This window comes from Myotis brandtii, unplaced genomic scaffold (genome assembly GCF_000412655.1).
Source record: "Myotis brandtii unplaced genomic scaffold, ASM41265v1 scaffold152, whole genome shotgun sequence".
Lineage (NCBI taxonomy): Eukaryota > Metazoa > Chordata > Mammalia > Chiroptera > Vespertilionidae > Myotis > Myotis brandtii.
The window spans coordinates 1,932,233-1,946,456 of record NW_005355502.1 but is presented as its reverse complement, the minus strand read 5'-3'; the positions used below and the strand labels follow the sequence as shown (position 1 = coordinate 1,946,456).

Sequence of the window (14,224 nt, the reverse complement as noted above, 5' to 3'; positions counted from 1 at the left end):
ACCTGATTTTACCCTTTCAATTACTACATTTTTATTTTTAACTAGTATTATTACTGCTACCATTTTACCATTTTTTAAAGTGTCATTTTATTTTCTCTTTATTTTGGGACTAGTGTCCTCCATTCTATTTTCATCGTTCCTTTAGCATCATTTTCCTCTACCTCAATTTTGCCTTTGTGCTAAAACCCTCTTCCCCACTTTTCCCCTTTTGCTGTCCTGTTTCTCTTACCCTATTCCTGCTTTAGATTTTCCCTATTCTTTTTTGCCCCCGTCTAAATTTCACCCGTTATATATCCCTTTTCCAATCACCTGCTCTAAATCCTTATACACCTCTCTCTTACCTTTCTTCACTATCGAATTTTTTTTCTTTTCTCTATTGTTTCGTTGTTGTTTGCTTGATTGTTGAGTATATTGGGGTTTCTTTAAGGATTGTTTGTGAGGTTGTTCTGCTTTTTCTTTTTATTCTTATGAAAAATTCAATACCATATGCAAGAAGCTAGAAGAATCAGATGAAAAATTCAATACCATATGCAAGAAGCTAGAAGAATCAGATGAAAAATTCAATACCATATGCAAGAAGCTAGAAGAATCAGATGAAAAATTCAATACCATATGCAAGAAGCTAGAAGAATCAGATGAAAAATTCAATACCATATGCAAGAAGCTAGAAGAATCAGATGAAAAATTCAATACCATATGCAAGAAGCTAGAAGAATCAGATGAAAAATTCAATACCATATGCAAGAAGCTAGAAGAATCAGATGAAAAATTCAATACCATATGCAAGAAGCTAGAAGAATCAGATGAAAAATTCAATACCATATGCAAGAAGCTAGAAGAATCAGATGAAAAATTCAATACCATATGCAAGAAGCTAGAAGAATCAGATGAAAAATTCAATACCATATGCAAGAAGCTAGAAGAATCAGATGAAAAATTCAATACCATATGCAAGAAGCTAGAAGAATCAGATGAAAAATTCAATACCATATGCAAGAAGCTAGAAGAAACAGATGAAAAAATCAACAACTTAAGTAAGGCCCAAGAAGAAATGAAGAGTGATATAGCTGCCATAAAAAACTCCATTGAAAGTATCAACAGTAGACTAGGAGAAGCGGAGGACCGAATTAGTGAATTAGAAGACAAGGAAGCAAAACACACCCAAACTATACTGCAAATGGAGAAAAAAATTAAAAGACAGGAGGAGAGCCTAAGGGAGCTTTGGGACAACATGAAACGAAACAACATACGAATAATAGGGGTGCCAGAACAACAGAAAGATGAACATGGATTAGAAAACCTATTCGAAGAAATAATATCAGAAAACTTCCCTGAGGTGGGGAAGAAAAAAGTCACACAAGCCCAGAGAGTCCCAAACAAGGTGAATCCGAAAAGACCCACACCAAGACACATCATAATTACCATGGCAAATGTTCAGGACAAAGAGAGAATCTTACAGGCTGCAAGAGAGAGACGGAAAGTTACATACAAGGGATCTCCCATTAGATTATCAAATGATTTCTCAACAGAAACACATCAGGCCAGAAAAGAATGGACAGAAATCTACAAAGTGATGCAAAGCAAAGGACTGAATCCAAGAATACTCTATCCAGCAAGGCTATCATTCAAAATTGAAGGGGAAATAAGAAGCTTCACAGACAAAAAAAGGCTAAGGGAGTTTATCACCACCAAGCCAGCCATGCAAGAAATGCTAAAGGGACTGGTGTAAAAAGAAGAAATAACAAGCTCAGAAAGAAAACAGCCACACACACAAAAAAAGAAATGGCTACAAACAAGTACCTTTCAATAATAACTTTAAATGTAAACGGACTAAATGCTCCAACCAAAAGACATCGAGTGGCTGAATGGATAAAAAAACATGACCCATACATCTGCTGTCTACAAGAGACCCACCTCATTAGAAGGGACTCACACAGACTGAAAGTGAAGGGATGGAAAAATATCTTTCACGCAAATGGAAAGGAAAAGAAAGCTGGGGTAGCAATACTTATATCGGACAAAATACATCTCAAAGTGAAGGCCATAACCAGAGATAAGGAAGGCCACTTCATAATACTAAAGGGATCAATACAACAAGAAGATATAACCCTGGTAAACATATATGCACCCAATGCAGGAGCACCCAAATTCATAAAAAAACTCCTGGAAGATATCAAAGGAGAGATCGACAACAATACAATCATAGTAGGGGACTTTAATACACCACTGACACCACTGGATAAGCCCGCTAGACAAACAATCAGCAAAGAAACAGCAATCCTAAATGACTCACTAGATCAGATGGACTTAATTGACATCTTCAGAACACTTCACCCCAAAGCCATGGAATATACATTCCTCTCAGGTGCTCATGGGACATATTCAAAAATAGACCACATATTGGGTCACAAGCAAAGTCTCCACAAATTCAAGAAGATTGAAATCATAAAAAGCTTCTTCTCAGACCACGATGGCATAATGTTAGAAATAAACTACAATAAAAACAACCCAAAATACTCAAACACTTGGAAGCTGAATAGCATGTTATTAAATATTGATTGGGTTACCAATGAGATCAAAGAAGAAATTAAAAACATCCTGGAAACTAATGACAATGAAAACACAACAATCCAAAACCTATGGGACACAATGAAAGCAGTCCTGAGAGGGAAGTTTATAGCTCTACAGGCCTATCTCAAAAAACAAGAAAAAATGGTAGTAAATCATCTAAATCTACAGCTCAAAGAATTAGAAAGAGAGCAACAAGAAAACCCCAGAGTGAGCAGAAGGAAGGAGATAATAAAGATTAGAGCAGAAATAAATGACATAGAGACCAAAAAAACAATACAGAAAATCAATGAAACCAAGAGCTGGTTCTTTGAAAGGATAAACAAGATTGACAAACCTCTAGCCAGGCTCACCAAGAAGCAAAGAGAGAGGACCCAAATAAACCAAATCAGAAACGATAGAGGCGAAATAACAACAGACCCCACAGAAATACAAATGATTGTTAAAAAATACTATGGACAGCTCTACTCCAACAAACTAGACAACCTGGAGGAAATGGACAAATTCCTAGAAAAATACAACATTCCAGCACTCAATCAGGAAGAATCTAAAAATCTCAATAGGCCAATAACTATGGAAGAAATTGAAGCAGTCATCAAAAAGCTTCCAGCAAACAAAAGCCCAGGACCAGATGGCTTCTCAGGGGAGTTTTACCAAACTTTCAAGGAAGAACTAAAACCTATCCTCCTCAGACTACTACAAAAAATTCAGGAGGAAGGAACACTTCCAAGCTCATTCTATGAAGCCAGCATCACCCTAATACCAAAACCAGGTAAAGACAACACAATGAAAGAGAATTACAGGCCAATATCCCTCATGAACATAGATGCCAAAATCCTCAACAAAATCTTAGCAAATCGGATCCAGCAGTACATCAGAAAGATCATACACCATGACCAAGTAGGATTTATTCCAGGGATGCAAGGATGGTACAATATCCGCAAATCAATAAACGTGATACATCACATAAACAAATTGAAAGAAAAAAACCACATGGTCATATCAATTGATGCAGAAAAAGCATTTGACAAAATCCAACACCCATTTTTGATAAAAACTCTCAGCAAGGTGGGAGTAGAAGGATCATACCTCAACATAATAAAAGCCATATATGACAGGCCCACAGCCAACATCATACTCAATGGACAAAAACTAACACCATTTCCCCTAAGAACAGGAACAAGACAGGGATGCCCACTCTCACCACTCCTGTTCAACATAGTACTGGAAGTATTAGCCATTGCAATTAGGCAAGAAGAAGAAATAAAAGGCATCCAAATTGGAAAAGAGGAAGTAAAACTGTCCTTATTTGCAGATGACATGATATTATACATACAAAACCCTAGAGACTCCATCAAAAAGCTACTAGACTTAATACATGAATTTGGCAATGTAGCAGGATACAAAATTAACCCCAAGAAATCTGAGGCATTTCTATACACCAATAGTGAACTTTCAGAAAGAGAGATTATAAAAACAATCCCATTTACCATCGCACCAAAAAAATTAAGCTACCTAGGAATAAACTTAACTAAAGAGGTAAAAGACCTCTACTCAGAAAACTACAGGACGTTGAAAAAAGAGATAGAGGAAGACATAAACAGATGGAAGAACATACCGTGTTCATGGATTGGTAGAATCAACATCATTAAAATGTCCATACTACCCAAAGCAATCTATAAATTCAACGCACTTCCCATTAAAATACCAACGGCATACTTCACAGATCTAGAACGAACTCTCCAAAAATTCATCTGGAATAAAAAAAGACCCCGAATAGCTGCAGCAATCCTGAGAAAGAAGAAAATAGGTGGGATCTCAATACCAGATATCAAGATGTATTACAAAGCCACTGTTCTCAAAACTGCCTGGTACTGGCACAAGAACAGGCATATAGATCAATGGAATAGAATAGAGAACCCAGAAATCGGCCCGAACCAATATGCTCAATTAATATTTGACAAAGGAGGAAAGAACATTCAATGGAGCCAAGATAGTCTCTTCAATAAGTGGTGTTGGGAAAATTGGACAGATATATGCAAGAAAATGAAACTAGACCACCAACTTACACCATACACAAGAATAAACTCAAAATGGATAAAGGACTTAAATGTACGACAGGAAACCATAAAAATTCTAGAAGAATCCAAAGGCAACAAAATCTCAGACATATGCCAAAGCAATTTCTTCACTGATACAGCTCCTAGGGCAGTTGAAACTAAAGAGAAAATGAACAAATGGGACTACATCAAAATAAAAAGTTTCTGCACAGCAAAAGAAACCATCAACAAAACAACAAGAAAGCCCACTACATGGGAGAACATATTTGCCAACATTATATCTGATAAGGGCCTAATCTCCAAAATTTATAGGGAACTCATACAACTTAACAAAAGGAAGATAAACAATCCAATCAAAAAATGGGCAAAGGATCTAAATAGACACCTTTCAAAAGAGGACATTCAGAAAGCCAAGAGACATATGAAAACATGCTCAAAGTCACTAATCATCCGAGAGATGCAAATCAAAACAACAATGAGGTACCATCTCACACCTGTCAGACTGGCTATCATCAACAAATCAACAAATGACAAGTGCTGGAGAGGATGTGGAGAAAAAGGAACACTTGTGCACTGCTGGTGGGAATGCAGACTGGTGCAGCCACTATGGAAGACAGTATGGAGTTTCCTCAAAAAACAAAACATGGAACTCCCATTTGACCCTGTGATCCCACTTCTAGGAATATATCCCAAGAAACCAGAAACACCAATCAGAAAGGATATGTGCACCCATATGTTCATAGCAGCACAATTCACCATAGCTAAGATCTGGAAACAGCCTAAGTGCCCATCAGTAGATGAATGGATTAGAAAACTGTGGTACATCTACACGATGGAATACTATGCTGCTGTAAAAAAGAAGGAACTCTTACAATTTGCAACGGCATGGATGGAGCTGGAGAGCATTATGCTAAGTGAAATAAGCCAGTCAATGAAGGAAAAATACCACATGATCTCACTCATTCATGGATAATAGAGACCATTATAAACTTTTGAACAATAATAGATACAGAGACAGAGCTGCCTCAAAGGGATTGTCAAACTGTAGCGGGAAGGCCGGGGAGGGTTGGGGGGCAGGAGATAGGGGCATAAGAGATCAACCGAAGGACTTGTATGCATGCATATAAGCATAACCAATGGACATAAGACACTGGGGGGTAGGGGAGGCCAGGGTATTGTCAAGGGCGGGGGGAAAAAAGGACACATATGTAATACCCTTTGTAATACTTTAAGCAATAAAAAAAAGAAAAAAAAAGAAACAAAGAGAGGACCCAAATAAATAGAATCAGAAATGAAAGTAGCAGAGTAACAACTGACATCACAGAAATACAAAGGATTTTAGGAAAATATTATGAACAACTATATGGAAACAAAAAAGTGATTTGAAATGGACAAATTCATAGAAACATACAATCAGGAACAAGCGGAATACCTGAACATACCAATAACAACTGATGAAATAGAAGCAATAATTAAAAACTCTCAGCGACAAAAGTCTTGGACTTTATGGCTTTGCAGGCAAATTTTACCAAACATTCAAGAAATACCACCTAATTTGCTCAAAGTATTCTAAAAAATTCAAGAGGAGGAAAGATTCTGAAGCTCTTCTTACAAAGCCAACATTATCCTAATATCATCACCGGATAAGACACAACAAAGAAAGAAAATTATAGGCCAATATCCCTTAGTAACATAATAGCAAATCGGATCCAGAAATAGAATAAAAAGACCATATATTCATGACCAAGAGAGATATATTCTGTGAATAGAAGGTTGGTACAATATTTGCAAATCAATAAATGTCATACATGACAAAAGCAAAAGTTAAGATAAAAACAACATGGTCATATCAATAAATGCAGAAAAAGCCTTCAATAAAATCCAGCACCATCTATAATAATAAAAGCATAATATGCTAATTAGACCTGATGAGCTTCCGGACGAAGCCAAGGCTGCAAGGGAAGCCCAGGGGGTCCTGGGTGCCTGCCAGTGGCCAGAGGGAAGCCTGGGTCCCAGGTGCCAGAGGGAAGCCAGTGCCGGCAGCTGGGGGAAGGAAGGCCTACTCTTGCACCAATTTCGTGCATCGGGCCTCTAGTTTTATAATAAAAACTCTCAGCAAAGTGGGAATAGAGGGATCATACCTTAACATAATAAATGCTATATATGACAAACCCACAGCTAACATTATACTCAATGGACAAAAGCTAAAAGCATTTCCCTTAAGATGAGGAACAAGTCAGGGATGTCTGCTTTCCTACTCTTATTCAGCACAGTACTAGAAGTTTTAGCTATAGTAATCAGACAAGAAGAAATAGAAGGCATCAAAATTGAAAAAGAGGAAGTAAAATTATAATTATTTGCAGATGACATGATATTGTACATAGAAAACCCTAAAGACTTCAACAAAATTACTATATTTAATAAATAAATTCACAGAAGTTGCAGGATACAAAATGAATATCCAGAATTCGATGGCATTTTTATATACCAATAATGAACTCTCAGAAGGAGAAACTTCAAAAACCATCCTGTTTACTATTACAACAAAATAAATAAATAGGAATAAATTTTACCAAGGAGGTAAAAGATCTGTATATGATATAGAAGAAAAAAATTAAGGAAGACATAAGTAGAAGCATATATCATGTTCATGGCTGGAAGACTTAACATCATTAAAACATCCATTACACCCAAAGTGACCTATAGATTCAACACAATCCATATTAAAATATCAATGGCATATTTCACAGACCTAGAAAAAATATTCCCCAAATTTATATAGAACCAAGGAAGACCCTGAATAGCCACAGCAATCTTGAGAAAAAAGAATAAGATGGGAGGTACCACAATACTGGATATCAAATTCTACTACAAGGCCATTATAATACAAATAGCCTGTTACTGGCATAAGAACAGGCATATAGGCCAATGGAACAGAAAGGAGATCCCAGAAATAAACCCATACCTTTAAAAGAGCATTCAATGGAATAAACCAGTCTCTTCAATAAATGGTGTTGGAAAATAGGACAGATAAATGCAAAAAAATGAAACTAGATCACCATCTTACACCACACACAAAATAAACTCAAAATGGATAAAGGACTTAAATGTATGACAGGAAGCCATATGGTAAAAGTCTTAGAAGACTCCATAGGCAGCAAAATATCAGACATATATCGTAGCAATATCTTTACCGACACAGCTCCTAGGGCAATGGAAACTAAGGAGAAAATAAATGGGACTGCATCAAAATAAAAAGCTTCTGCACAGCAAAAGAAACCATTAACAAAACAATAAGAAAGCATGAAAGAACATACCAGTATTTGCCAATGTTATCTCCGATAAGGGCCTAATTTCCAAAATTTATAGGGAACTCATACAACTTAACAAAAGGAAGATAATCCAATCAAAAAATGGGCAAAGGACTTAAATAGATACTTTTCTAAAGAGGACATACAGAAGGCCAAGAGACATATGAAAACATGCTCTAAGTCACTCATTATCCAAGAGATGCAAATCAAAATGACAATGAGGTACCATCTCACACCTGTCAGAATGGCTATCATCAACAAATGACAAGTGCTGGCGAGTATGTAGAGAAATAGCCTATTAACTGCTGGTGGGAATGCAGACTGGTGTAGCCACTGTGGAAAATGGTATGGCGTTTCCTCAAAAAACTAAAAATGGAACTCCCATTTGTCCCAGTAACCCCGCCTCTAGGAATATATCCCAAGAAACCAGGAACACCAATCAGAAAGGATATATGCACCCCTATGTTCATAGCAGCACAATTTACAATAGCTAAGATTTGGAAACAGCCTAATTGCCCTCAACAGATGAGTGGATTAAAAATCATTGGTACCTCTACACAATGGAATACTACACTGCTGTAAAAAAAAAAGAAAGAACTCTTACCATTCATTACAGTATGGATGGACCTGGAGAGCATTATGCTAAGCAAAATAAACCAGTCGGAGAAAGATAAATATCACATGACCTCACTCATTTGTGGAATATAATGAACAACATAAACAAAAATAGATCCAGAACTAGAGAAGCATGGAACAAATCGTCAAACCTCAGAGTGAAGGCAGGGGAGGGTGGGGTGGGTGTAAGAGATAAACGGAAGGACTTGTATTCATGCATATAAGCATAACCAGTGGACACAGACACTAAGGGGGTGAGGGCATGTGCTGGAAGGGTGGGAGTGTCCAGGGAGAGGTCAATCGGGGAAAAAGGAGACTTATTACATAATACTTTATACAACAAAGAATTTTTAAAAAGTAATGGATTAAAGTCTGTAATGTGAAATAAATCTCCAATTTAAATTGCATTCACAGAGGGGATAAATGGTTATAGACGAAGTTGACTTACAGTGGTGAACACACAATACAGTGTTCAGATGATGTGTTTTTGAATTGTGTACCTGAAATCTGTATAATTTTAATTTTGTCAGTGTCACCCCAATAAATTCAATAAAAAGGTAGGAAAATAAAAAAATTTAAAAAAGAAATCAACTTCTGCTGGAAGAATTGTTTATTTATCCTAAGTTATAACTGGTCACAATTTTATTTTATATCCTTTTTAATATACACATTGGGCCACATTAATTTTCAATGTTCTCTTTACCTCCTGTTAAATGATTTCATATACAATTCATCTTCTATGATAGAATGTAAGTCAAGACTATACATATGAGCTCAGCAGACGTGGCTCAGTGGTTAAGTGTTGACCTATGAACCAGAAGGTCATGGTTTAATTCCCAGTCAGGGCACATGCCTGGGTTGTGGGCTTGATCCCCAGTAGGGGCGTACAGGAGGCAGACAATCAATGATTCTCTCTCATCATTGATGTTTCTATCCCTCTCTCTCTCTCCCTTCCTCTCTGAAATCAACACACACACAAAGACTACATATGAGATGTCTAGAAGGAGCACCCAAATAAGATCCCATTTTGGACAATTAGAACAGAAATTGCATTATGTATGGGGGGGTCTTAGACTCACCTTTACTGAAGAATGTGCTAACCATAAAGCCAAAGAATATTGAAGCAATGGCATAACACATGAAAAAGACAAAGATGAAGCTAGAGTCACTGTAGCGGAAAATTGGCTCATTGAAAATCTACAATAAAACAATAAGACAATTTAAGGCACACCATAAGGACTGTCACATAAACACAAGGGAAGAAGGAGAAAATGAAGGCCCGAAAGAAACAGATCACATTACTCAGTTACTGAAGCTTAATTTGTGGGAAGGTTAACTAAATAACTTATTTCTTACAGAAGGGTTTCTGGTGTTTTTTTCCCTTGGAGATTCAACAGCCTATGAGTCTCCATAGTGGAGACAATATAAGCCATATTTCATCTTCCTGAGACCAATCAGTCCACACTTGAGAGGAATGACTTTATCCCTCTCAAAGGATAGCTGCAGCAGGCTACAATCTTGGAAGAAGATATCCAATATAGCAGACATGAACCACATTAGCTACTGAGCACTCAGAAGGTAGCTTATGTAAATATCATTTAATTTTAATTATTTTTATTTAAGTTAAAAAACAAATACAGTGTCCAGTACACATTAGGTACTTCTAATGATGATATTGCATATGAATTGAGATGTGCTTTAAATATAAAACACAGACTGCAGTTTGAAGACAGTACAAAAAATAATGTAAAATAAAATATCTTAATTTTCAAATAGATTTCAGGTTGATATATTTTGTATATATTGAGTTAAATTAAATATATTATTAAAATAATTTCACCTGTTCTTTCTATTCTTTAAAATGTATAGTGGCTACTAAAGATTTAATATTTCATAGTGACTCATTAAATATCTATTGGATAGCACAAAATTAGACACTTGCCTTGGCAAAGAATAACACACATATCAAAGAGATAATAATGATATAAAAAAAGAAGACTACGAGGAAATAGGAAGCCCAGATCATCCAGTTTCTAAGTCCAATTATGAGTTGGTACTCCTGTAGGAAAGTCAACACAAATCAAATATAACATATAACAGTATTTCATAGTGCTTTCACATACATTTTAAAATTAAATTCCCATAAAATCCTATATAAATAGGTAATATCTCTATTTTGTGCATGAGAAGAAGCAATGCTCAAAGTCAAGTATGTTGGTCAAAATTATGGAATTAGTAAGGACAGTATTAGCATTATAGGATATTTCTCCTTATTTCAGACATCTTTTTCAGTACTATAGTTAGTATGGGACCAAAATGGAAAGCATTTCAAATTAAACTTTGAAATATTAAGATCTCTTTTATATTATAGTATACTTTCTGGAATATTAGAGAAATGTGTCTATGTTTTTTATTTTAAAAATCCAATTGTAAGTTAGAAGTTAGTTATACTTCTTATGCTTGTTTCTTGTAGACAATGTGGCCTTTTCTCCACCTCTGGCTGCTCTCAATATATTCTCTTTGTGTTTGGTTTTCAGCAGTTTAAATATAATTATGTCCAGGTATATATGTGTGCATGCGTGTGCATGCGTGCGTGTGTGTGTGTGTGTGTGTGTGTGTGTGTAGTGTTGTATTTATCCTGCTTTGTGTTCTCTGAGCTTCTTCAATTTGTGGTTTGATACGTACCACTGATTTTGGAAAAAACTCTCTGCCATTACTTCTTTTTAAAATTTATCTTTATTGTTGAAAGTATTACAGATGTTCCCTTTTCCTCCCCATTGATAACCTCCTTCCCACTTCCAACCTCCCTCCAGGCCATTACCTCACTATTGCCTGTGTCCAAGGGTTATGCATATATGCATATAAATTCTTTGGTTAATCTCTTTCCACTCCCCACCTCCGCTCTGAGAATCATCTGTTGCATGCTTCCATGTCTCTGGATCTATTTTGTTTGTAAGTTTATTTTGTTCATTAGATTCCACATATAAGAGAGATCATGTGATATTTGTCTTTTTCTCACTAGCTTACTGGTATTTCACTTAGCATAATACTCTGCACATTAGCTCTATTCTCTCATATCTTCTTAGAGGGATTCCAATTATGTACATGTTATACCATTTAATATTGTCCTACACTTTTTGTATGCTTTTTTCTGAATTTTTAAATTTTGTTTTCTCTTTAAGTTTGTATAATTTCAACTGTTTTATTCAATTCTCTGATTCTTTCCTCATCAAGGTCAAATGTACTGATGAGTCTGTCAAAAGCATTCTTCATTTTTGTTAGCATAATTTTACTTCTATCATTTTCCTTTAACTCCTTATAGTTTTTCTCTCTCTGATAGCATTAACTGTATAATCTTACATGTTTTCTACTGTGCAGAAAAGAGCTAACAAAGGAGGCTTGAGACGATTAGGAAGTCGTGTTTGCAAGGTCAATTTTTCTAGGCTTTTCCTGTGTCATTTCCTCTTACGATCTATCTATGGGTATTTACTACACCAATCTAAGAAATTCCAGATGTGAGTGTAACTATATGCCGAGTCCCACTGCATTTCAGAAAATGGGGATGGTCTTGATGCTGGAAACATATACCTTTCCTTTTAGAGCCTTTAAATTACTAACCATAATAATTTTAAATTCCTCGTCTGATATTTCCAACATCTCTGTCTTATCTGAGTCTAGTTCTGATAACTAATTTGACTCTTTGGACTGTCACTTCTTAATTTTTGATGTGCTTTGTAATTTTTTGTTGTTGCAACCCAGACATGTTATCTAGGGCTGTAGCTATCAAGGTAAATAGACTGAAAGAGTGGGAATTTAAGTTAATTTAGTTAGGTGGTGAACTGTGTTTGAGGTTCCTAGGTACTACAGACTAGAAATTCCCCCAGTGACCTCCTTGCCTTCAGGATTTTCCTTTTTGTGGCTTCCCAGAGATGGTTTGCCTCTACAATTCTGCCAGTTTGAAAAATTAGAAAGTTTCATCACTTTCTGTTCTATATTTGCTGTTACTGGGATGTAATTTGCTGCCACTAGGCATAACATCTACCTACCAATGCTGAATATGTAGAAATAGTCTAAGTCTCCATTTAGAAGATCTCCATAGGCATAAAAATATATTTACAGACACTTTATCAGAGAATAATTGGGATTACCTTCAATCTTTTTTCTTTTTCCGACACAAGGGCTCGCATGGTGGAAAGTACAGTTGGAGAGAACATAAGTATGAACATCAAAGGGAGGAAGCCATGAAGGCTCATAATTAACCTGTCTTCAGAATAAGCTGGATGTGGAAATCTCTGTATAAGAACACTAATGCCATCAAACAGCTTCTGGGCAGCACGGCCCCCATGGTACAGCATGATGGCCTTATCTAAGGCGTGCTGCACAGCCAGGAACCCTTCTCTGATGTACCCTGCATGACAAAGCAGTGTCAAATAAAACAGACTGAGGGACAGCTCAGACGAACAAGGCAATTCAAGTAAGTCATAACTTCTCATCTACAGAACATAAATTTAATGTTGTACCAAGGCCAACTGAACATAATTACTCTGAGAACATATCAGTTTTGGCACTAAAGGGATACTTTAAAAAAAAAATCTTATTGTTTAAAGTATTACATATGTCCCCTTTATTCCCCACTGTCCTCTCCCAGCCCAGGCCCCCACACCCCTATTGTCTGTCTATTCGTTATGCTTATACGCATACAAATTATTTTGTTGTTCTCTTTTCCCCCCTCCCCCACTCCCATCTTCCCTTGCCTTCCCTCTAGGTTTGACTTTTTCAGCTGAAACTGATTTATATCTTCTGAAAACTAAGTATATTAAAGGAAAGCAGTAGTAGATTTGCTGAATGCAATTTAGTTTTATTAAAAATGCAGCTTTAGCCGTAACCAGTTTGGCTCAGTGGATAGAGCCTTGGCCTGCGGACTGAAGGGTCCCAGGTTCGATTCCAGTCAAGGGCATGTATGTTGGTTACGGGCACATCCCTGGCGGGAGGTGTGCAGGAGGCAGGTGATCAATGTTTCTCTCTCATCGATGTTTCTAACTCTCTATCCCTCTCCCTTCCTCTCTGTAAAAAATCAATAAACTATATTTTTAAAAATGCAGCTTTAATAAAACATTGGTGAATGAAGACTTGGAAATGTAGTAAAAGAACTAAAACTCAGAATGACAGCTATATTCTAGTGCAGTGGTTCTCAACCTTCCTAATGCCGAGACCCTTTAATACAGTTCCTCATGTTGTGGTGACCCCCAATTTCATTGTTACAAATTGAACATAATTAAAGCATAGTGATTAATCAGAAAAACAATATGTAATTATACATGTGTTTTCCGGTGGTCTTAGGCGACCCCTGTGAAAGGGTTGTTTGACCCCCAAAGGAATCGTGACCCACAGGTTGAGAACCACTGTTCTAGTAATGCAGGATGGCCCCAAGGAACATGGTCTCACTGAAACCAAGTTAGCCAAACAACTAAAAGGCAGCTAAAGCTTTAATTTTAGAGAGAAACCAAGATGGCGGCATAGGTAAACACCGGAGATTGCTGCCTCGCACAACCACTTCAAAAATACAACTAAAAGACGGAACGGACATCATCCAGAACCACAGGAAGGCTGGCTGAGTGGAAATTCTACAACTAGAAGGAAAGAGAAAAGCATACCGAGACTCAGAGGAGG

At 36.6% G+C, this 14,224-nt stretch overlaps 1 protein-coding gene across 1 annotated transcript in view; it reads right to left on the bottom strand.

Moving 5' to 3' along the window:
• The window catches only part of LOC102242513 (ATP-binding cassette sub-family A member 3), a gene marked incomplete at its 3' end in the record, with an annotated part of 250,551 nt that overhangs the window by 171,052 nt on the left and 65,275 nt on the right, over positions 1-14,224 (bottom strand). The window lies entirely within an intron of this gene.